The sequence below is a fragment of the Vicugna pacos genome, chromosome 3 (genome assembly GCF_048564905.1).
Source record: "Vicugna pacos chromosome 3, VicPac4, whole genome shotgun sequence".
Taxonomy (NCBI): Eukaryota; Metazoa; Chordata; class Mammalia; order Artiodactyla; family Camelidae; genus Vicugna; species Vicugna pacos.
In genome coordinates, this window is record NC_132989.1 from 79,569,590 (window position 1) to 79,591,417 (window position 21,828).

At 39.8% G+C, this 21,828-nt stretch overlaps 1 long non-coding RNA gene across 2 annotated transcripts in view; it reads right to left on the bottom strand.

The window, feature by feature from the left end:
- Positions 1 to 20,598, bottom strand: part of LOC140695676 (uncharacterized) — an 83,733-nt gene extending 63,135 nt beyond the window's left edge. For both annotated transcript variants that reach the window (XR_012071435.1, XR_012071434.1), the window contains exon 1: positions 20,535 to 20,598. This is a non-coding gene — a long non-coding RNA (uncharacterized lncRNA). The remainder of the gene's footprint in view (positions 1 to 20,534) is intronic.
- Positions 20,599 to 21,828: the final 1,230 nt, after the last annotated feature.

Consider the following 21,828-nt stretch of genomic DNA (forward strand, 5'->3'; position numbering starts at 1 on the left):
AGATGGAGCATTCAACTTGATCAGCATCATGGGTTCCAAGAATTCATCAGAAGGAAGAAGGGAAGTGAAAGGAAAAGAGAGAACAGAGAGAAGATAAATATAACCAATAAGAGAAAGCCCTTCTAGGAAGAACTGTATTGTGAAGTTATTTCCTGAGGGAAAAAAATCTTCTGAGAAGTCTGAAGCACACTCTCCCCTTTCATTCTGTGATTTTTTTTCTCTCCCCTATAAAAAAGTCTGTTAATTTTGTATTAAAAACAAAATATATTTCTTTTTCTTGACTACTCTATAATTGTATAGGAATGCGTATCATTTCCTCCCCATAATTTTGAGAATTTTTTTGAAGACAGTGACATATTCTGACTCTTTAAGAACAAAACAATTCAATTTAAAAGCCACTGAATGACAGCAATCAAAGTTCTGAAGTGATGCAGTTCTCTTCAGCACTTGTTCGAAATGTCATTAGAAAACCAACATATAGCGGGTTGTTATGGCAACTGGAATACTAGAATTTATAACATCACTGTAATTAATGTTATCAAAACGTTATTAATCTTTCAACATCACTCATATTCTCTAAAGGAACAGCAGTTCTGGCTCTTGTAGGATTTTTCAATAGTGTAATCTGTTGCAGCTTTCTTCACATTTTATTTTTTTTCAAATACATTGTACTCTGACTTTGCTTTAGTGAAATTAGCTATTGTTTCTACTCCTTTACTCATTCTATTTTGGCTGTATTTTTTGATAAAACTTGAAATATAATGGGAAAAAAGGGATTACAGTTAAAAAACAGAAAAAAAAGCCCAAAGATAAAATATTTATATATTTAAATGTAGAGAATCTGAGAAAAATATTAAAATATTTTACATACAGATTTGTAGTATTAACTCATATTTGCATAGCACTTAATAATCTTTAAAGCAATTTTTTATATATTATTTAACAACCCTGAGAACAAGTAATATTTTTTGGGGTGCCTATTATGTGACAGTTAATGTGATCCACATACATGAATTTTTTTAGATCTCGTAATAACATGCAAGACAGGTATGGCTTAAAGATATGTCTCCACAACTCAACAACAAGAACAAAAAAGCCTGATTAAAAAATAGGCAAAGGGCTTAAACAGACATTTCTTCAAAGATGATGTATACAAATCATGAACAAGGACATGAAAAGATGCTCAATATTACTAATCATTAGAGAAACACAAATAATATCATGTCACATCCATTTAAAAGAAAACAGAAAATAATGAGTGTTAGGGAGGAGGTGGAGAAATTGGAAACCCTGTGCACTGTTGGTGGGAATGTAAAATGGTACAGCAGCCACTATGGAAAACAGTATGGTGGTTGTTAAAAGAATTAAAAATAGAATTGGCATATGATCCAGCAATTCCATTTCTGGGTATATAACCAAAAGAATTGAAAGCAGGGTCTTGAAGAGATATTTGACACTCATGTGTATAGAAGCATTGTTCACAACCATCAAGAGGTAGAAGAAACCCAAGTGCCCACACATGGATGAGTGGATAAACAAACTGCAGTATGTACATACAATGGAATATTACTCATCTTTAAACAGGAAGGAAATCCTGTTACAAGCTACAATGTGGGTGAATCTAGAAGACATTATGCTAAGTGAAATAAGCCAGATACAAAAAGACAAACACTATCTGATTTCACTTACAGGAGCTATCTAAAGTAGACAAACTCACAGAAACAGAGAGTAGAATGGTATTTGCCAGGAGCTGGGAGGAAAGGGAAGTAGGGAGTTGTTTAATGGCTACAGAGTTTAGTTTTGCAAGTTCAAAGAGTTCTATAGCTCTAAATTGATAACAGTGTAAATATACTTAGCACTACTGAATTGTACATTTAAAACTGGTTAAGGTGGTAAATTGAATGTCATGCATGTGTGTGTGTCTTCACTGAGTTTACATATCAAGAATGAGGGGGCGTAAGGCAAGGTTACAAAGGGAGAGCTTTCTGCCTGTAGAATACACACTCACTTTCCACAACACCAGGGAATTCTTATCTTCATTTTAGGGATGACAAAGCTGATTCTGTGAGAGATTATGTAACTTGCCCATAGTTATGCTGCTATACCAGAGTTTAGATTATAAGTCTTAGTACAATACTCTTTTGCGTGATGCCTTATTGCTTTTCTGTTTAGATAATGCATTTTGTAAAATTTGAATAGGTTAATATATAAATTTGAATAAAGTAACCAAGTAGAATGTACCCCAGTGTGGAGAAAATATGTTAGGCACATAAAGTAGAATCAGCTTCTTAGGTTTTTAGTTGAGGATTTCAGATTTTAAATGAGATGGTGGTTTAAAAACTTTCTTCAATAAATCATTAAACTGTTGAGAAAATAACTATTTGTAAGAGCAAAAGTACTCAGTAATGTCACATTTTTGTTTACTGTGTCACATTTTCAGGGCACTTTCACACACACCAGTCCACGTGGCCTCTTCACCCTGTAGTCACTTGCTCACTCAGTATTGGTTGTAAATTAAACATAGTCACATCTCTAAAGACAGCATCAACATTTTGCAGCTAAGATGTCAAAGGTAACTGGAAAGATAACGGGGTTTCCACTCTAGGCCCTTGGCAGGTGAACTGCAAAACTGATGGCTTATCTTGGTTTCCTGCCAAACTCCCAGCATCCCCTCTCTCATGTGTCTCGCAGGAACCAGGGCTCTCCTGTTGTGCTCAGACATGCCTACCCACACCTATGTTTTTCTCCAAAATAATTCCCCTTTCCCTCTAATCATAACTCTTTCTGTGACTCTGAAAAACAGGGAATCATACATTTTCCACTATTTTTTTGAAAAGTGCAGTTAATTTCCAGTTGATAAAGGAAAGCCCTTTTTACAGAAGAATGTCAGCTTAAAAATATAGCAGAAAGACTGAATTAGAAAATCTCCATTGTACAAACCTCTAGTGACACATTGAACACTGAAACCAATAAGAGAAAGGCTGTAACAGTATATTCTCAAAGTGTCAAAGTAACTCCCCAGAGATTATTTGCTAGTTGCAAAGAGAGAACCAGGCTTTTAGAGCGGAGATATCTGGCTATCACTACCTTAACCAAGTGGTCAAGTTTCTTGTTTTAATAGTGGAAAACCAATACTATATGTCCCTGATATAATGCAATATGAGAAACGCAGTGTCACTTATGAAGTATTCTTGTTAGAAATATCTCACTTGATCCTAATCAAACCTACAGAGTCAATTTACAGTTTATGAGAAATTCAGGGCACAGAAAACAAATTGAGCAACACCAAGAAGAAACAATCAGACAAATCTAGAGTATGACCCCATCTATAAAACACTGATTTGATTTCTTCTAAAGACCAATGTCTTTAAAATTAAAAGTTTGGGAGGGGCTGCTCTAAATCAGAAGAGACCGAAAGGACAGAACAGTCAAATACAACCTTGATTGGATCCTGGTTAAAAAGAAAAAAAAAAAAACTACGCAAGATATCGTTGGGATAATCAGAGAAAGTCAAATATGATCTGGGATTAAACAATATCAGGGAATTATTATTAATTTTATTGGGTGTGGGTCTAGGCCAACTATCAACGTATTGCTTCAGATTCAACTCACTCTTCAGTACTTGCTCCGCAATACCAGAGTAGACTCTTTTTAAGCATTTCTCCTTCACTGTAAGTATAACGTTAAACTCTGCAATAATAGAAAGCACAGGAGGAAAACTGCAGGAGGAAGGGGGCTTCTCTTCCTGGTTTCTGAATGTGTGTTTTGTTTTTTGTTCCAGGTGTCCAATTGGTCAGTGGTGCATGTGTGTCTGGGGACACTAGGTGGCACACTGACTCAGCTGCATACCCAGAGTGCACAGTGAGCTCCCGATCTTGTGCCTGCACAGTCATATGACTTTCTCTGATACATCTGTTCTCCATTCCGGGATCTTGGGGCCCCTAGGGTTTCTTTCTGCCTGCCTGGAGACTGTCGGCCAGCTCTAGCCTAGAAAATCCAGCAGACTTTTCTGTCATCCATTGCCTGCAATCATACCTTCTCCAATGAGATCTGAATTCCTTTTCCAAGTGTGTCCTCCCCTTGGTATTCTCTTTTAGCTCCAGAGGAGTCTTTAGAGTTCCTCTACACCTTCATAGTTACTCTTAATGTTTCTTAATAATTCCCGATATTAAATTTCATCTTTTAAATAACCACATGGTTTCTGTTACCTGACTGGACCCAGACAGGTATAGTATATACTGGTATTGTGGTCATCTGGGAAAAGGTTCTTATTTTTAGGAGATGCTTGCTGAAATATTTAGAAGAGGTCACACTGTCTGAAATTTATTTCAAATGATCCAACAATATATATGTATGTATACTGATCTATCTGTATACATGAATGTATGAGGATATATGAATAAAACCAATAGAGAGAAATACAGAGTGTTAGCAATTATTCAATATAAAGAGAATGCCTTTATGGTATCCATTTTTCAAATGTTGAGAGGAAATCCTCTCCTTCCTTCAGTACCCTTGTTTAGCGGGAAGAGGGAGAGATTCTTTTATTATTTTTTGGTAGGAGTGGTTGGAAGACTTAGCCCAGTTTCTTAACCCTGGCTGTGCATCAGAATATTCTGGGAAGCTTTGAAAATTATGGATGCTCAGAACCCACAAAACTTTGTGAATCAGAATCTCTAGGATCTGGTTATTTCACAAGGACTTAGAATTCTAAGAAGAAGCTTATCCATCATTAGGGTAAGGGTAGAGTTGATAGCTAAAGTCTTCAAGGGTTTTGGGAAGTTGTATTTGTTTGTTCTAAAATATTGATATGCTTTCTTAAGGGGGCATGCCAGAAGTTAAAGAAAGGGATGTCGTTATAAAAAGCTCTTCCCCATGAAGCTGAATGTCCTCTGAAAGCCACTGATCCAAATGGATCTCTCACTGACAGTGTATGTGGCTGAAAATCTGAGCAGTGCTGCTCACAGTAGTGTTCTTTTTGTTGTCCCATCCTATTCTGTCCTCAGCAGCATCCCAGTAGAAATATCCAGTGGTCCAGTATTAGTCAGGACCAACCTCCTTTTGTAGTAAAGATGCAGAGGGAAGCCAGTAGTCACACTGATCAGCAAGATACAGACTGGCACTTGCTATCAAATTGATACTTCTCACATCTACCTTTCATTAGCCCAACATTTTCCACTAACAAAACTACAAATATTTCAACATCTTATTTCTACATTCACCCTTTTGTCCATCCATTTATTCACTCATTCATGCATTCATACATTAGTGTAGTGGACACTGTTGATTCCCTGTCCAGATGCCCCTTGGATTTCTTTTACCAGTTTCTATAGCTTTGTTACTAATGGCTGATGTTTGTTTCCTCCTTCAGAGGATTTCTCTTGAGCTTTAAGAACTGAGAGGCAGGAGTGCCTGGCAGTTTACAACCCCCTGGGTGGCCCATGACTGACTGATGAGGGAGTACAAAGCTCAGCTCCCTTGCCTCTGGGCAACAGTTACTCTGAGCTGGAGCTGTGCAGTCTAGAGCTTCCTGCAGGAATCGGCTGAGGCTGGGAACTTCCCTGTCTCTCTTACTCCCGGGCCACTTTTATAGTGAATCATTTGCACACTTACGCTTGCTTTGGGGTCTGCTTAAAGAACCTGACCTAAGACAAATATTTACTTTTATTTGTTACAAATATTTACAGGGTATCTGCTAAGTGCCAAGCCCCATTCTAGGTGTTGAGGATACAGCAGAAAATAAAACAAATCCTGTTTTTAAAGAGCTTTCTTTCTAGGAGGGGTAGACAGACAGACACATGATAAATACATGGGTCTGATGATAATAAATGCTATGGAGAAATATAATGCAGGGTGTGGGGGATAGAGGGATGGCAGTGATGGCAAGGTGCTGTTTGAAATAGGGGGATCACAGAAAGCCTTTGACAAAATGGTGTTCGAGCAGAGGTCCTGAATGGAGTGAGAGTGAGGCATTTGGATATTTAAGGCAGGAACATTCCTAGGCGAGGGAACAGGTTTTATAAAGGTCCTGAGGCAGAAATGTGTTTAGTGAGTTTGAGTAACAGCTTGGAGGCCGTGTGTTTCCAGCAGAGGGACAGAGGCAGAGAGTGATGGGACATGAGGCCTAAGAGGGCAGAGGAGGAGGAGCTGGTGTCAGGTCCTGTGGGGTCTTCTTGTTCACTGTGCTGACTTTGGCTTTTACTCTGAATGGGCTGGGGACCCACCGGAGGGTATAAGTAGAGGATCAGTGTAATTTGATTTTCATTTAAAAAGGGTCATTCTGGTTGCTGTGTTTAGAATAGATGCGAGGAGCAGAGAGAAAGCCGAGAGAGATAAACTGGAAGGCTGATGGGCAAAAATCCAGTGAGAAATAACTGGGCTTAGGACCCAGGTGGTGATGGCTGGGGTGGAGAGAAGGGGTCAGCTTCTGGATATATGTTTCAAGGCAGAGCTGATGGCTGGAGGTGTGATGTGAGAGAAAAAGATGTCATTTTTGACTCCAGGGCGTCGTCCTAAGCAACTAGAAGAAGGGCTCATTTATTGGCTTAGGAGAGGTTGAGGGACCAGTTAATTTGTTTCCTTTATGCCAGTGGTTCAAACTCATAATTTTATTTAAAAAGGCTAGCCTTCAAAAAATGATGCACAAATCTAAAGGTAAATGACACAGATTAAAAAAATTGATTTGATTACATAAACACCTCAAACTTCTATATTGTGAGAAAGAACTTGCAAGATAAATGAAAACTTAAAAAAGTATCTTAAACCTACTTGACATGGAATTTATATCCTTATTATTTAAAGAAATCTTACAAATATATGAAAAAATGTGTATCTTCAAAAGAAAAAAGGGAAAATATATAAATAGGTAAATTTTAAACTTACAAACATTAAAAAATTGATTACACATAGTTTCAGTGAAGGTTCAGAGAAATGAAATATTCAATAATTCATGATTGGAAATTCATAGTACTTTTGAAGCAATGAGACAATATGTGTCAATATTCAAACTCTTTGGACCCATTTATTTCACTTCTAGAAATTTAAGGTAAAAATTATCTGTTACATGTCAAAATATTACGATGTATCCGAAGGGTGAAATTTTAATAATCATAAAATTATAATTTGATATTTGTGAAAAACAGTAAAAATATTATGTGGGGTATGGTCTGTATATTCATAGAAAAAGAGGTAAAAATAGTTAAAGTGCTAACAATAGGAATATGAGGCTGGAGGAACATTTTTATTTGCTGCTTTGAGCTTTACTGTGTTTTCAGTACTTTTACTTATAGTGGATATTTATTTTCTTTAATCAGTGAAATGAATCCTTTAATAATGTTCTCAGGAAAAACTATCTTCCTGCTCTCTCTCCCCATCTCCAGTTCAACCCCTCACCTCTCCTAGGGCTGAGGGCTTGACTCTACTCATCTCTTGCACTCAATCTTATGGAACTCCTAAGCACGTGGAAACCGACTGTCTGATATTTTCAACCCTTCTACACACTCTCTTGGACCCCTGGTGCAGAAATCTTTTCCCCCACTTTTTGGCTAGCTTCCACTAGAGAAGCTAAAAAGTCTGGAAGGCACTTTGCTGCCCCCCCTTGAGTCCAGGGTACAGCACATGTTTCAGGTTCCATCAAACAGACACACCTGCACTAGACTTGGCTTTGGAAGCTGGAGATGCACATAAGTGGAGACCACAGGAACCTGTTCTCACGGAGCCACTGTTGGCAACAGTGAATCCAGTTTCCAGAGGTGACAGCAGTGGTTCCAAAAGTGGGTAGTGTACTTGGCAGTTATCCTTGGTGGTGTCCAGCAATGGTGTCCCATAGACTTGGTGTTGGCAGTGTGAGCCAAGTAAAGTGTCTAGCAGCTGAGATGCTGGCGTCTTCACAGGACAAATTCTGTGCAGAGAGATAGAGAACCTTGTTTCTGGCAGTGAGGCTTCCAAGAGGTTCTCTGGCCCTGCTGGAGATTCTGTGAGCCAATTATCTTTTAATAACTTCCTTTTCTAAATACAGTATCCAAGAGTTGGTTCACAGGTATTGAAATTAAAAACTCTGATGGATACACTTGTTTCCTGCTTTTTAATGTTGTCTTCCTCAAAATCTCATCAACTGAGGTCATTCTCTTTCATATTCCACCAGTAGAGGAGAAGGGGTAACTTCTCTGCCACACTGAGACCACTATCACAGTCCCTTCACTTCAATTCCATGGTAACAGCATTCACTTAAGCTCGTTACTGTTGCTATTGACTTCCAGAATCACTTTTGTATCCAGCTTCTTGCTTTCATTCCCCAAAAGTCTACATTCTCATTGATGATTCACTGTACTTTTCTCAACTTCAATGGCCTTTGTCAGGAAATGGTTTTGAGTGAATCAAGAAGACACTGAGGTGGGAGGGACAGGTGTGAAGCGTGCTCTGAAATGGAATGTGTCTATCTACAAGATAATACCCCCATTAGTGTAAGTATTAACACTCAACCAAAGGAGCTGAAACTAGAGAAAGATGGTAGGAAAGGGACTTTAGATACCTGACCAGCAATAAAAAGCTGTACGGGACAGCCTTTAGGATCTGGGTTTGAAATCAAGGTATATCACAACCATTGTAAAAGGGAATAGGCCCATTCCACTGATTTAACAGTAAAGACCAGTACATTTGTTATTTTGTTACCCTCTGAAATTCTAGCAACAAAGTCCCTTAGAAACCCTCACATGAAACTGTATGCTTGTTTAGGAGCAGAGGCCAGGAAAAGAAATCTCAAGAATGTACTGTTTTGCAATAAAGGAGAGAAATTCAGGTAAAAAAAGCTGATGGAAATGGAATGGACCTCATGGAGTAAACCAGGAACAGTCCTCAGGTTTGGAGGCATAGTCTGCAGGTGCACACGTGAGGGAGGACTCTGACATCATAATCTGTTTGCCCCTCCAGCCAACCATAGGCATGTTCCCTCCCCATGTTAGAGGAGACATATAGCTAGATATGAGTAGAGAAAGGGGGGAATGGGCCAAATGGCAGGAAACCATATAGCTTGTAAACAATAGGGGTCCTTGGGCAGGCAGAGAAAAGCAGGAACCTGCCTACTGATAAGAAACCATCTTTGGGTGCGATAAGTGTCCTGGAGGCAGACAAAGAAAGGTGGGAATCTCTGGCAACTGAATATAACCTTTTGCTCATTATGCCCTCATTACAATAAAATTAGCCTTGCAGATTAGAAATATCCATCATGCACCAACACCATGACACCTCCAATCCAGACTAAGTAAAGACAAAAATCCCTCCTTCCCTCGAGAAGGTGGAGCTGGGATAAAAATTAGGGAATAGGACTTCAAACCTCTCCCGCTCCATGAATATTCTGTCTATTCATTTTTACTCCCCATACAATCAGCTTGCCAAAGAAACGCAGGGTAGCTACTCACCTAAGTCTGCCTGCTCTCCTCTTGAGAGTGTCCTGTCGCTTTGTAAATGCTCGCTTTGCTTTCTTGACTTTGGTGTCTCATCTCTGAATTCTTTCTGCGATGAGACAAGAACCTACTCCCCGGTAACACTCAGATTTTTCCATTGTTCAGACCTGTTCTAGCTCCAGGGACTCAAGCTCAGAGCTCCTTCTTTTCTCCCCAGTGCAATGCCCCTATTCTCCATTTCTTCCATAAAAATCTTCCTTATCTTCTATAGACTCAGATTACATTTCCCAAACCCTTTCTTGACCTTGACAATAATTTTGAGTCTCTTAATTCCTCTCTTTTCTCCCTCCTTATTATGCTTCTTTGGCATGCACTTGCTTCCTTTACCAAATCTTGTCTAGAAGGCTAATGGTTTTGGAGCTACTTTGAATCTGCAGGATTTCTCTCTGCTTGTTACCCATGCTGAACCTCATCTTTGAGTTATTTCTATTGTCTGCTTTCAGTTTATGTTGCTGCACCAAAAATAGTTGTTGGAAAAGGCATGAAAACATATTAACTGGATTCCATTTTGTCTATTTGACGCTTTTCTTTCAGACTTTTTTCTATACATATACTAATATACACATGTAGCATTTTTAACTTATTATTTATTTATTTATTTTTTACAAAAAATGGGATTATAAGTATTGCTCTGGCTTTTCTTGAGAATGTCTCCTGGGCATATTTCCATGTCATTACATGCATACTACTTCATTCTTTCTTGAACAGCTGCACAGCATTTCATTGTATGAGTGTATGTACTTTATTTTCCCAATTTCATATTTAGGTTGCTATTTTAGACAATGCTGCACTAAATAACCATGTGCATGTATCTTTTTGCACCTGTGTTTTTCTGTAGGATAATTTCCCAGTAGTGGAACTGCTAGTTTAAAGGATCTGTGCATTTAAAATGCTGATAGATATTGCTACGTTGCTCTCCAAAAAAGTTATCCCAGTTTATACTGTTACCCAATATGAATGAGAGTATGGTTCTGCTCCAAATTAATGCTAGCCTTACCTGGATTCTCAATGTACCTTGGGATTCCTACTATTCATTTTTCATTGGTTCTTTATTTTACTGCCTAAATAGCATTGCCAGGCCCTTTCTATTTCTGAGACTCCTAATTTAATCCTGCCCTTCTGATTTCAGGAACTGACCTAACCTTCTCCTCTGCTCGTCAATGTGATTGCTGTTCATCCTCTTGCTTGCTGCCTCATGAGCTGGAGACTGCTGCTGCAGTACCACACATTATTTCTGCATTAGGAAAAGTGGGGAAGGATGGTGCTAGAGGAGTATATCCCTTTGATCAGGAAAGTAAAGCCCTCTTAGAAGGCCCTAGTAGACTTTCCCTTACATCTTTTTAGACACAACTGGGTCCCATGGCCATTTCTAGCTGCAATAGGAAACTGGGATATTTAGTATCTAGCAAAGGAGAACAACATTGTCATGAATATGTGAACCAATTTTGACTTACTGCTTTCGCCTAGGCATGCTGCCACCCAGAATCAAATGAAGGCTCTGCTAGTACGGAAGAACAGAAGAATGGATATTGAGAAGTAACCCACAATATTTCAAACTGACAGAAAGATAAGCTTCATTACAGTAGCAAAAAAAGAATCTTTTACATAGTTAAGTTATTATAGCTCATTCTGATTAGGATAGCTTTAAATTATATATGTACATTTTTTTTTGCCAAAGGTGTTATTTAATAAAGCCTAAAGGAAAACTGAGAGCAAAAGCAGTGAGTTTTTTGAAGTGTTTATCTTACGCTCCTGACTGAAGAGATAAATTTAGTGGTTGTTTCTCAGGTAACTAAACTTTGCTGTCGAGCTTAGCTTTTTATGTATTTAATTTGCCTTTAAACCTGGATTCTGTGCAAAGTTCCATAACTGCTTTAAAATATGGGCTTTATTAGGGACGTGAAAGCTGAGACTGCAGTAATATTTTCTCCTTAATAACTCATCACAAGATACCGGGAGTGGGGGATGGGAACTCAGAGCACTCAGATACCCACATTGGGAAGAGACAAGGCCAAGACGCTGTTCTTTTTTCATAACCCTGAAAATAATTGAGGTTCTGCAAAGAAGAACTTGATTCTTTTGTCCTCAAAATCCATTGGCTTTGAATAGTGTAAAAGGGTTTTCAGGGGTGTGTTGTGCTTTCCTGCTCACTGGCTGGTTGTTATTTTGGAGGCAGGGGATTGTTTCTAAATTTCATTTCAAAAGATACTCGGGATGGAGTTGATAAATGAATGCTGCACTGAGGTCCACTTTTAGGAGGATGTTATGGTTAGTTCTTCAGGCTGAACACACGATTAACCCTTCACACTTCACAAATCTGTATCTGTGATTTTACTGAGGAGTCAGGTTAGTTAAGGTTCTCCAGAGAAATAGAATCAACAGGACATTATTAGGCTATGGAGACAGACACAAAGAGTCCCGGCTGCTCACCCCAATCTTCCCTCCCTTCACTCGAGGTCAGATGGCATCGTGGTCTGACAGCTCTCAGCCTTCCTCAGCTCACTCTCCAATTTCTCTCGCACCAACATTTCCTCTAATAAAATTCCTGTATATTTAATCCAGTCTTGACATTTGCTTCTCTGAAGATCCAGACAAACACAGTGATACCTGTTTCTACTTCTTCCCCCAAGTAATCTACGAGTGTGAGTATTTTGTCTCACCTTTGTCAGCATTTGATAGTTTCAAAATCTGTGCTACTTTGAAAAATGCAGAGCGTGTGAGGAAGAGAAGCCTCAGATTCTACTTCAGGGAGAGGAGATGGATTTCCTGCTTTACAGACAGGAAACAGGAATACGTCTTTCCTTTGGAATTTTTCTAAAAATGTTGTCCAGATTCTAATTTATTTATTTTTAGCATAGAATCCTATTTCAGGTATGTTATGGTTAAGTGGAATTGTGGGGCTGATTTGAGATTTTAACTACCTGGATGATATTATTTTGGGAAAAAGCATTTGAAATTCCAAACAGTTGGTTCATAACTACCTATGTACACATACTAGAAACTGGGGTGGCCCATTTTTATATGTAGTCTATAAATGTGGTAGAGTATAAAACATGGAGAAATAATAACACATTTTCATAACAAACTAAGAGAAAAAATAAAGTGTGATGATTGAGATCATTCTTGGTAGCAGCTTCATATGCCAATGAATTGCTATCTATTTATGCTGAGAAGCATTTTGTTCAAGCAAATCTACACAGACCCAGTAAAACAGATTTAAAAAAAAAACGACACTGCTCTGGCTTCAGCAGAGATGGAGGTTGGAGCTGGTGTGCTCAGCTCACTCCACCTGATGGTAGCTGCAGGAGCACTTCATGGAACCTCTGGGTCTACAGAACACACTCTAGAAACACTGTGAGAGACCACTCTGTGCCGTGGGCTGCTAAGTAAATCCAACATTCATGCTCAGACATAGGTACAAGAATACCTGATGTTAGGGGAGAATGGTGGGCACCACCCAGAAAAGCTAATACTTTAAATGTGTCATACTAGTGTGTGGATTCTTCCTAATCAGATGCCATATATGCTGGTCCTTGCCCTCTTGGCTTTCAGATTCATTTATTGCCCTTCTCTGCTCTGTGTGTTACTCAGGAGGTGAATCCCTGCAGGCTCTGTTTTCTGGGGTTCCTGTCAGGTTCGGCCATCAGGAGGCCGAGGCAGGAGTTTGGGGCAGAGACGGAAGGAGAAGGAAGAGCATTTCTTTTCCCCTCTCCCACTCCCCACCCTCCCACACATCCTCTCCCCATCTTGGGTGATGTGTCTGGCCGGGGCCATGGCTTTCTGTGGCTCCAACTACCCTAGACTGTTCTGGCCTCTGTTACAAGCACAAAAAATCTGAGAAGCATTTACAAGAGAAAAATCTTAAAACTGAGAAACTGCTGTCCATTCACTTAGGATTCTTTCCCCTGAGAATTAGGTGGAGAAATATCATTTTTCTGTTTTTAGCAGTGGAATGCTCATTTCCCAAAGAAGCATGGTCTGAAAGCCATGGCATCACTGAAACAAATTTAATGCTTTGACTTCATGAGCCTCTGGATTATAAGGCAAGACTATGTTGAGGATCATCTCAGCTGGAATTTGGGGCTGTTTGGAACCTCCCCCAGAGCAGCGGTGGTCTGGTGTCCCAGAAATAGGCGAGCCTGCAGCACTGCTGCAGCTCTCCCTGCCCTCCAGCGTCTCCTTCCCCGGGAATACGGCACATGATGGTTCCCTCCAGTGCTCATAGCCTTGAGCATAAAACATAACCACCTTTACATTTTCCCTAGTTTATAAATGGGATGTGTATTAATTTAATCTCTTGATTCTGGGAAGGGTGGGGATTAAAATGCCAACGCAGTCAGCTTTAATGTCTCAAGATGCTGAGAGCTTTTAAGGAAAAGGTAGGAAGGGATTGGTTTCCTAGCTAAACAAGTGCATCTGAAAAGGAAAGATCACAGTCACTGCATGAGGAAGGATTTTCCCCCCTCTTTCATATAGAATCCTTATTCTGAATGTCATTTATGAAATTGGCTGGAAAGGCCATATGCTAATTTCCTTTTTTCCACATAGGTATCATGACATGGATAAAATCTTCTAAGATTCCGTGAAATGGACTTCTCTTTGTCTTCTTGTAAGTTAACTGAGGACCTCCAAGGCTCATAGTTACTGAGCAGGTAGGTAGTCCTGGCCGTGGTGACAGAAAGTTCTGTAAATTTTCAGAAACCTTCCCTTGGGACTAGACTTCTTCTTGCTTATTTTTAACTGGTGAGAATTAGAGAAAAAAAATCCTCTTAATTTTGGTGAGAGAGACCAAATCGAAACTGCTGGTGTCATTTTTGCCTGCTCAGTGTTGCCCTAATCTAGGTCCTAAAAACTTTCAGTCTGTGGCCTAGTCCCTGAACCAAGAGAATCAAACTTGGAGTCAAAGAGGCAACTTCTCTCCACCGTATGGGCCCGTGGAATCTGAAATGACCCTGTGGACCTGGGCGTGGGGTGGCCCACGTAGCTACAGCCTTTTTGCTTACTCCTACCATCTGTCCTAGGTCTGGCTAGGATTCTGCTCTGGTGCCTGGTGGTTACCCTAACTCTGCTGAAACCAGAGCCTGCTCTGAGTAGCTTTTTGTCCAGGGCTGGCCTTACCAAGCCTTGCCTGCTCTCTCTCCCTGGTTGACTGAGGTATTGCTTCAAGCAGATGAATACCTTTCCTGCTCATTTCCAAAGCAAGATACTGCTGTACACCCAGAAATCAGTGTACACTATTGACCCGGGACGCCTACTTGCCAGGTTCCAATCCACAGCTCAAATTCTGTGGATATCAGTTCTCCCTGAGATATTGTAATGTAGACTGCTGTCCCCTCTTCTGGGGACACATCCTGTAACGGAATCAGTTCCCTCCTGGCCCCAGCCTCAGTCATAACCTCTTCCTTCCAGACTAAGATTAGGTTCCCGGCATAAGCTTCCAGGCTAAGGCCACTCCATTCCTGACAACTGAGTCTTGATATTCAGGCAGTCAGAAAGAGATATAATATCCAGCTTGATTTGCACTGGTAATACATTTATATATGTATATAAGTCTCCATATGTGTGCATATTTTAGAAATGGAAATACCTTTTTTTTCCTGATAAAATGAGATTATGGTAAAAAAAATTTAAACACAGAGAATGTGAAAGTTCCCCCTACCACAAATTACACCACTGATGAACAATGTTAACAGCATAGAATGATATAATCCTCTCAGACCTTTTTTATGGAAGTATAAACCTAAATTTATATTATATATATTTAAATAAATATAAAATACATATTTAAGACATAAATTGGATTATATTTTCTGCAATCTGCTTTTCATTTGAACTTTATCATTTATTGTTGGACATCATCCTGACCTCATTTCAAATCTGGACTTGCTTTGGCTTAACTTCCGAGTAGCCTGTGATTTAAGTACAAAAGAATAATTCTTCCTCTCTTTTTATAGCCTTTTGGGGGGGTGTGTTTGTTAAATTATTTATAGTGATAGGTTTTACAGAAATAGATGTTTTTTATTGAGACCATCAAAATCTTCAGTGCCTTAATGATTCTGCTGATTAAGTGGAAAACACATGAGGGCATGTCAACCTGTCAAGCAAAAGAAAATGCTATCTCTCCCTAATGTAAATGGATTATATAAAGGCCTCATCTCCCACTGAAGCAAGTTATGGTGTTTCATGCTCTAAAGGCCAGGTAGGTATTACTTTGCACCGTTCTTGTAGAATGTTGAACTTTTAAGACGAAGAACCAAATTTTAAAACTGTCATAAATCTGAGTCTGGCTTTCAGAAGGCAAGAATGCTATTTTTAGTGTGTCTGGATTGCAGTCTTTCCCTTTGGTAGTTGATGATGACTGCACAGTAAGAATGAAAAATGAAACTTCTGGAGATTGGATAGCTAAGGAGATTGAAAATAACACCCAGACAGTGGAGGCTTTGGGTCACTAATTTGAATTCAGCTCAGACCAGTGATGACTACAAATTGTTCTGTCTGACGGCAGTGAGGCTTGCAGAAAATAACATTCCTCATCTTTATCTGTGTTAATCATGTCTGTGTGATTGTTGGAGTCAGGTTTGCTGGTTTTCGATTGTAATCCCCTAGAGGGTAGGGACCATATCTGCATAATGCACTTTTTACACCTTCACTGGGTGAGTGCTGATTAGATGATTTTGATAAGGGGTATGAAGAAATGCTTTTTCTCAGATGAGCTGGCTGGTGTGAAATCGTGGCTACCAAACATTCCTGTGAAATATGAGAGTGACATCCCTTCCAGTTTGTTCTGGGTGGCCTTGGGAGTAGTCTAGTCTCACACAATGACAAATAGTCTCCCTTTATAGTCCTGTCAGCAAACACTGCAGCTCATACCCTGAAATTTAAAGATACATCTCTTTTCTTTTCTCTGATTTGCACACATCTACTGGGGTCCAGCTTGACACCCTCCTTTTCCTTGATCATTCAGCACACCTTGATTGTAACAAATTATTACAAATTCTGTTTATTTTCCCTGTTAAGTGTTACCTTACATTGATATTGATCTTTTTGTGACTGTGTCCTATCTCCCTATGTAGAGGCAACCTCTCTGAGGGTCAAGATCATGTCTTAACATCTTTTTATAACCTCCCCAGCTACTAGTAAAATGTTAGCAATCGTAGATTTTATTAATAACAATTGCTGAAAAACCGAGTAAAAGTCTTACAAGTTTGCATAGTCTTTTATATTAACTGTTATTGTATAAGTTATGCTTGTTTTCTGACTCTTTTAATATTATATTACTAGTGTTAGGAAGATGGTGCCTGTATAGTCATGCAGGCTGTACACTGCATAACTCCAGAGGGGCCTATTTACATAGACAATGGCTGTGGTGATTGCCTCTAATGGCTCTGAAAAACGGAGGTCAAAGAATGATAGCACTAGTGCTCAAAAATAAAACATATATCAGTAACTGCAAAAGGTTAGGCAGGTAAGAACAAGTTACTAACACACTTGTTTTTGGACCAAAACCAAATATGGTAGGCGTAACATTTTTCAACGAGTGTCCACTACTTCCACTCTGCTTTGCCCATTCCAAAGAAAATTTCTTTTTTCCCTTGTTTCCTTGAAAGCTCAGTTTATTCCTGTCCTTAGCCCTCTAAATAGAGTTTAGCTTTTGTCAACCCAGGTCTTGAGCTTTGTCATGCAGAATCAGGACATTCTACTGGAACAAACAGGATTCAAGAGCAGGGAGGATAAGAGAAGGAAAAACAATGTAGGATCCTGATCGCTGGGGATGGTGGGGAGGTTGAGAAAGTAAGAAGCTCTAGACCAAGGTAGGCTGGGAGAGAGAGGAGAGGACAAGGTACTTTAGGAAGTGCTGCAGAGAGGAATGAATGGCTTACATGGCAAGACAGGCTAGGCTCTGCTGTAGTTGCAAGGTGCAAACAACTAAATCTCCTTGGCATCACATAACAAAAGTTCATTTCCTACTGAAAGTCGGGTGCTGGTATCACCAGACTCATGTGGGCCGGAGTCCTTCATGTGGTGACTTAGTGGCTTAAGCTGCTTTGATCTGATGACTCTGCTATCATAAGTATGGCAGGGGAGGAGAGGGCATGGGGAACTCACAACCACACTTCCAAGCTTTAGCCAGGAAGAGACTTTTGCCTGAAGCCCATTGCCTGGACTGGCCAGTCTGACTGCAAGGGGGCTGGGAAACAGTCTTGCATGGGCCTGGAAGGTGAAAAATGGATATAGGTGAGCTCTGCTAATATCTGCCCTGGGCTCTTCAAAAACCTTCAGAGGACTGGAACTGCTTTTACTTTTAGTGGCTGGACAGTGTCTCTCATAGGCGATACCTCTCTGAGACTGGGCCACAAAGGCCTTGGAATTAATTTGCCTTATACTGAAAAAAGGCAACTGTATATAATAAAACTTCCTTAGGAGTTTCTAAAAAACAAAGTTGTCATTTTGCTAAGTACTATAAGAGCTTTTGAAATTTTTTATCTGCTTGCTCTCTCTTTTTCCCTTTAGTGAGAAAATATTCACAAATGCAATTACTCCCATGACTTATTCAGAGGAAGTTTTAAATTTGGTTTTATTTCCTTTACTTCCTTGATATTCACTTTATTAGGTATCTTAAGATGGAGAAAAGGTTATAAATTCCCTTCAGTGTCATTAAAAAGAAGCCTGCCTAGAATGACATAAATGTGATGGTCATTCATGATTCCTTCGAGCTTTATGACTCTTCCAGAAAAGAAAAAGTCTATTCTGCAAAGCCATAGGAGAAACAAACCTGGTCTAACGTGATTTCTTAGCAAGTGTATTTCAGTAGAGGACAAAAGATTATAGAAGCACATAAAGTTTTTTTTTTTGAAAATAGGATAAATTAGGAAACAACTTTAGGTCTTTCTGCAATTTTCTCAACAAAGGCAACTATATTTTAAGAGAGATCATCTGATTATTTGTGTCTCAACAACATTTCAACAGTTTCAACAGGTGGTACACACCATTAACAACAACTAAAAACCCAGTTGCCATCAATGAGAGCAAGAGAAGGCAGGATTCAATACTTCAGTATGCAATTACATTTTCTGCATAATTAGTCATAAATTGAGCATCCAAACATAGATGCATGCGTAATTAATTATGACTTATTTAAAAGCACTCAGGTTGTGACACTTTGTTCTTCATTTCCTGCAAATCAAATTACTGAAGTTTTCATTTCATTTCAAAATAATTATCCTTGCTTTATTTTTTTTTAAATTTCAGCTGAGATATAGGGTTGATTACAGCCTAAATAACTGATGCAGTAAAGTAAATACCAGTGAAGGAAGGCTGGGGAGGGATGATAATTGAAGGCATAAGATTGCAGAGGGTTAGAACTTGTTCTGAAGCTGAAACGTGGAAGCTGAGGATGGGGCTGGCAGGGCTAATGAAGGGAAGATTTTCACTGTGGTTTTGATTGGGTTATTATGGCCAAGAAAACACACAAGAAGAGGAAAAAAGCCTAATGATTAAATGATTAAAAATCTGGGGATGAAGCTAACGTTGCCATCTTTTAAAACACGTTCATCTGAAATATTCTGTCAACTAATGAATGTTTTATTTTTAGCAGATTTAGATTGTGTGGATTCCAGTTTGTGTCTCTTTCCTAACAGGGTCCATTGATCTTTGGAGGAAAGTTGCGATATATTGCCTGGACATGTGTTTTGGCCACATTACTGCCTTTTCTAAATGTTATGTGATGACCCCTAGATAACTACGTCTACCAAAAGGGCTTTTAACAATTGGCAAGTGCCTCTTCTGGCATGGTCAGTCATGAAGCTGAGTGATTTATATCTACTAGGCTTCTCTGTATATAGACCCCAGGCCAATACTTCTTAATCTTTCACATTAAGTATCCCTCATAGTATGGACATCAAATTTACATCTCTGGCCGTCTGGGGCCATATTCTAACCTCACCTCCTCAGAAAATAGGAAAATTCTTACTTTTTAATGTTAGAAATTCATGTGAATTTTAAAATTCTACAACGTACCTATGTCTGTTTTAACATTAAAAGACTTTTAAATCACAAACTGTAGGAAAACATGAAAATGTCTTCTACCTAACTTAGTGGTTAATGAGTGAGATCTTTTCCAAAGAGTCTCTCCACAGGGGAGAACCCTGATGAGTGATGGAGATCCAGCACAGCACATCAGTTTGGGTGTCCAGGAAGTTTCCTTCCTCTTAGTATTTCAGATCCAATCTCATAAATATCCGGACAGTTATATCTGCAGACTTTTCAGAGTTTTATAAGCTATGCTGATGCTCTGAGATAGGGTTCAGGGCACTTTCATGCCACTGTTGGTGACATCTCACTAATTACAACTTCTCACTGAGAGCTGCTGTGATGTGGCTAGCCAAAGTCATCTGACCCGTTTTTACCACCTCGCTGAACCCAGTAAGATCAAGGGGCGGATGCTTTGGGGTGAGGCATTCTTGGTGAATAGTATACTGTTATAGTCAGATTGCATAATGGTTTTGATGTACCTCACTGCTCCCATGACACTGTTGGTCACAGATGCAATTTGCACATGTCCTTGTACGGCTGCCTCCCCATCCCTCCCCACACCCTGCTGTCAATAGTAGTTTCAGTTTTTTAAAAAGTCATATTATCTACTTAGAAAAACAACTACACGACAAAATCCTTTATCTCTACGCTTCCTTTGAAAGTAAAAAGAACTGGGTTAACTTCAGTTACTCAGTTATCTACATGTGTGTTCCGATCATATTAAAGTTGTGTAAAACGACGGACTTGGAACAGGGCAACGCACCCATCTCCACTTTAGTTAAGAGACTTCCCAGATGATTCTCTTCCATTCTGTTTCCCCCTGGGTCGGGGAAAAGACTTCCCTTCTCATCCTCAAACACACCCTTGGGGTTCAAGTCACCCACCTTCAGTTCTGGAGGATTAGCAATGCCCAGGACTCTCCTGTGATTATCCTCAGCTACTGGGGTCAGCTCACCTTTACGACCCTTCTGTCCATGGCAAAGCCCATGAACAATTCCCGACAAATAAAAATAGAATCTGGGTAATAAAATGAAGTCTTACCTTTTTAAAGTATCCTTTATGCTTGGTCTCCTTTCATTTGCTCACAGAGGGCCGAGTGTCGAGGCCTCGCCCTGGGCAGTTCTGACTGGAGCTCCCAGTGAGAAACAGCTGCGCGCGCCCGCCAGGCCGCTCAGCTTGGGGCTGCGCTGAGCGCGACCCTCAGTCAAGATGGCGGAGGCGGGCCGTGTGCACAGACGCGGCGCCGGGCACCGCGCCCTGGCGCCTGAGCGGCGCAGCCGTGCCGGCTCCGCCGGCTCTTCCCTTCTGCCCTCCCCGCGGCAAGACCCACGTAAAGGAGCCCGGCCCACAGCCTGTCGGGAGAGTGTGGACTCCGGAGCCTGAGTTCCAACCTCTCCTTCCATCAAAGAAAGAAGTTTTCCTTTGCTTTAGAACTGAACTTGGTCTCACTTTATTGACTCCAACGACACTGGGCAGGAGGACCTTTGCTGCGAACCAACTTGGGAGAATCGGTAACACTTCCATCCTCTCCCTTATCCTCTAGACAGAATGCCCTTTTTGTTTTTCCCACTTTGAAGGCTCCTGGGTGTCCTCCCTCTTTTCCAACTTAAATTCTCCTCCCAGGAGAAGAATTTCCTTTCCTACCCCTTCTCCCTCTAGCCTTTAGTTGGAGGGACTTTATGCATAGACTTCTTTTAGTCCTATTCTCAAGCTAGCATCTTCGTTGAATTTTGTTTCTCCTTCCGTTTTGGCTAGAAGAAGGAAAAACCAGCCTTGAGTATCATTGGGAAACCAGGGAAGAACAGAATCTAAACGCAGATTAAGATTTCAAGGTGTAATCCTGCCACAGTACAGATTTACCTCAAATTTCTCCTGTTAATTTTTATTTTTTAGTAAATTTTTATTCTTTTTTGGTGGGGGGTAATTAGGTTTATTTATTTTTATATATTTATTTTCTTTACTTTTAATTTTAAGGTGACTTTGAAACTAACTTTGACGGAAGTCTTAAGTAAATCTTCCTTTGAAAATGCTGACGGTGGGGAAGGTATAGTTCGAGTGGTAGAGTGCGTGCTCAGCATGCACAAGGTCCTGGGTTCAATCCCCAGTACCTCCTCTAAAAATAAATAAGTAAAGCTAGTTACCACCCCCCAAAATTAAAAAATAATAATAGTAAAAAATAAAATAAAAATTAAAAAAAAAGAAAATGCTAACCATGATCTCACCTTTATCTGTTCACCCTTTTCTTTTTGACATTTTTATTGATTTATAATCATTTTACAATGTTGTGCCAAATTCCAGTGTTCAGCACAATTTTTCAGTCATTCATGGACATATA